Source organism: Neolamprologus brichardi, chromosome 10, assembly GCF_056152115.1.
Source record: "Neolamprologus brichardi isolate AB-2024 chromosome 10, ASM5615211v1, whole genome shotgun sequence".
Taxonomy (NCBI): domain Eukaryota; kingdom Metazoa; phylum Chordata; class Actinopteri; order Cichliformes; family Cichlidae; genus Neolamprologus; species Neolamprologus brichardi.
In genome coordinates, this window is record NC_142113.1 from 7694705 (window position 1) to 7698211 (window position 3507).

The following is a 3507-nucleotide window of genomic DNA, read 5'->3' on the forward strand; positions in this document are numbered from 1 at the left end:
GCTTAATATAGTATTTGTGCTAAATTATAGTATTTCTGCTAAATTATGGTATTTCTGCTAAATTATAATATTTTTGCTTTTTATAGTATTTGTGCTTAATATAGTATTTCTGCTTTTCATAGGATTTGTGCTTAATATAGTATCCTTGCTTTTTATAGGATTTGTGCTTTATATAGTATTTCTGCTTTTTATAGGATTTGTGTTTAATATAGTATTTCTGCTTTTTATAGTATTTCTGCTTTTTATAGTATTTGTGCTTAATATAGTATTTCTGCTAAATTATAGTATTTCTGCTTTTTATAGTATTTCTGCTTTTTATAGTATTTGTGCTTAATATAGTATTTCTGCTAAACTATAGTATTTCTGCTTTTTATAGTTTTTCTGCTTTTTATAGTATTTCTGCTTTTTATAGGATTTGTGCTTAATATATGTCAGGGTTCTGGGTCTGAGCACCCCAGGATCCCTGAGCAGTTATGGACTAGTTATATCTTATGTATTTTTGGTGTTACATCCCTTTTGCTCTATGCTTGTACATATGTGGAGACTCTTGTTAAATTCCCCTGGCTGGTGGACTCCCTCAATCCAGTTGTCCTGGACTTCCTGCTTTCCACCCTCCACCTCCACTCTCCTCCTCAGGCTGCTCACCGGCCCGGACCGCTGGTGGATTCACAGCCTGAGATGCCGGCCCGACGTCTACACGGAAACGACGTTCGTGCCGCCGGCTTTCCTCACCGCAGCCTAATCCACGAACTTCTCAAGAGTCGGCTGTGGTGAGTAGTACGGACAATTTTCCATTTCCCTCACCATCTGTGTTTGTGTCTGCAGTGGACGAGCCGACAGTGCAGGTAACATCACCTCGGTCAGAGGTCTCCACACCACTCGCTGCTTCAACATCTGCAGCTGTGGCACCGCTGTCATCTCATGCGCCTGCAGTCACCCTTCTGCCATCTTCTTCACCGGCTGCTACGTCGCCACCCGGACCTGCCCTGCCCGAGCAGGAGCTCGGCGAGCCGGAGGAGCTCGCACTGCCCGAGCAGGAGCTCGGCGAGCCGGTGGAGCTCGCACTGCCCGAGCAGGAGCTCGGCGAGCCGGTGGAGCCAGCGCCGCTGCCGGAGGAGCTCAGCAAGCCGGTGGAGCCAGCGCCGCTGCCCGGCGGGCCGGTGGAGCCAGCGCCGCTACCGGAGGAGCTCAGCGAGCCGGTGGAGCCAGCGCCACTGCCCGGCGAGCAGGAGAAGCCAGCGCTGCTGACGGAGGAGCCCGCGCCGCTGCTCGGTGAGAAGGAGAAGCTCGGCGAGCGTGTGGAGCCCGCGCCGGAGCTCGGTGAGCGGGTGGAGACCGCGCCGGAGCTCGGTGAGCGGGTGGAGCCCGCGCCGGAACTCGGCGAGCAGGAGAACGGCGCTTTTTTTTCGCCGCTGCGGGATGCGCGGTCTGACTTTGGGACTGTGACCTGGGAGGGTTTGTTGTTTGTTGTTTTTGCTTGTTTTGGTTCTGGCTACTTAAGCCTCAAGCTACTTAAGAGAGTCTTGGAGCTCCCACCGACGCGGGATCATTACGTGAGACTCCACGTCAGTCATCCAGTTGTGCTTGGTTAGTGTGTGTGTATGCCCGCGATTGTATGTGTCCTGACGGCTGCTTCTATTGTGTCCCCAGGAGAGGGGTGGAGTGCCAGACAGCAGCCAGCACGGGGAGTGCTGAGACACGGGACCGGAGAGCACAAACACTGGGAGAAGACACGACACGGGAGTCTGGGGAAAGCACGGGAATTTGGTGTTATTTCCACACACTGTAAATAAACGCACTGTTTATACACAGAGCACCGCGCCTGGGTCCTCCTTCCCCACACCCCCCACGGTTTGCCATGCCATACCGTGACAATATAGTATTTGTGCTTAATATAGTAATTCTGCTTTTTATAATATTTCTGCTATTTATAGTATTTCTGCTAAATTATAGTATTTCTGCTAAATTATAGTATTTCTGCTTTTTATAGTATTTCTGCTAAATTATAGTATTTCTGCTTAATCATACTATTTCTATATATTACTGCCAGGTCCCCAGGCAGCCAATCCTCTGTGAGGACTGAGACACTTAGCCCTGAAATTTACATATCAGAGCCTGCACGGCTTCCCAGCCAGCCAATCATATCTGAGGTCTGCCGTTTCTTCTCTTGTCATGTCTCAGCGACGGTTGTACAAAGAGCAATGAAAATCGCAGTCAAAGTACACCAAAGTCCGCTGATTCACCCAGTACAAGAATTATGGTTCTAGTCCACCTAGTTTTTGAGTTACATGACGTTTTGTAACTCCAAAAAACGGCGTTTTTCGCCTCTCACCGCGATCTAATTCTGACTGCTCATCACCCTGTTTTCCAGGCACAAGGCTCTCTTTCCCAGTGGCGCAGTTGGTAGTGACATGGGTCTGCAAGCCAAGGGTCGTTGGATCGATTCCACATTGGGCAACGTGTTTTTTTCCCTACAAATTAATACACTATCACAGACCAGTAATTCATATTCATCTTTTATTATAATTCTGCAAACTTTTATCATTTTACCAGCTTTTCTAATATGGACCTCAGATTCTTGTTAACACTCCATGGCACAAATACTGTTCCCTTTAGGCTCTGTGTATGTGTGTGTGTATCAATATTTCTCCCATTTTAAAGTATTACTCCACCATAATTGTATTTCTGTTAAATCAAAGTACTTTTACTACATCTTAGTACTTCTGCTCAATCATAGTATTTCTGCTAAATCATAGTATTTTTGCCAAATCATGGTTTTTGTGCCAAATCATAACATTTGTTATGTTATAGTATTACTACTAAGTGGAGGAATTTCTGTCATGTTACAGTATATGTGCTGATTACAGTATTTCTGCTAAATCATAGTATTTCTATTATATTATATTTTTCTTTCTAAATATAGCATTTCTGCTATATAATTGTATTTCTGCTATGTTATAATATTTGTGCTAAACCAGAGTATTTGTGCCGAAACATAGTATTTCTGCCAAATAATAGTATTTCTGTCAAATTATAGTATTTGTGCTAAAACATAGTATTCATTTAAAATTACAATATTCATAGTTCATCACAGTGTCTCTGGTAAATCACAGTATTTCTGCTATGTTGTACTATTTTTCTAAATCATAGTGTTTCTGTAATGTTTAAGTATTTTTGGCTAAATATATTCTTTCTGTTATCTTATACTATTTCTCCTAAATTCTTGTATATTTGAGAAGTTATCATGTTTCTGGTAAGTTACAATATTTCTGCTATGCTATTGTATTTCTGCCAAGTATTATGTTTCCTCTAAGATATTGCAGTTCTGCTAAGTTATTACTTTTTAGCAAAGTTCCTTTGCTTCTGCAAAGTTTTTACAATTTCTGCAACTTTTCAGCTTTTTCAGCTACTTTTTGCAGACAGCTTCAGCTTTAAAGCATCCACACTGCATTTTCGCAGGAAATGCAAATTTTTCTAGTTGTGTGGATGCCCTCATAGGGCATCCAC

General features: G+C 43.6%; 1 pseudogene; it reads left to right on the top strand.

Annotated features, from left to right (window-relative positions):
• The first annotated feature begins 663 nt into the window (after positions 1-663).
• On the top strand, positions 664-1688 carry LOC148100844 (uncharacterized; annotated as a pseudogene).
• Positions 1689-3507: the final 1819 nt, after the last annotated feature.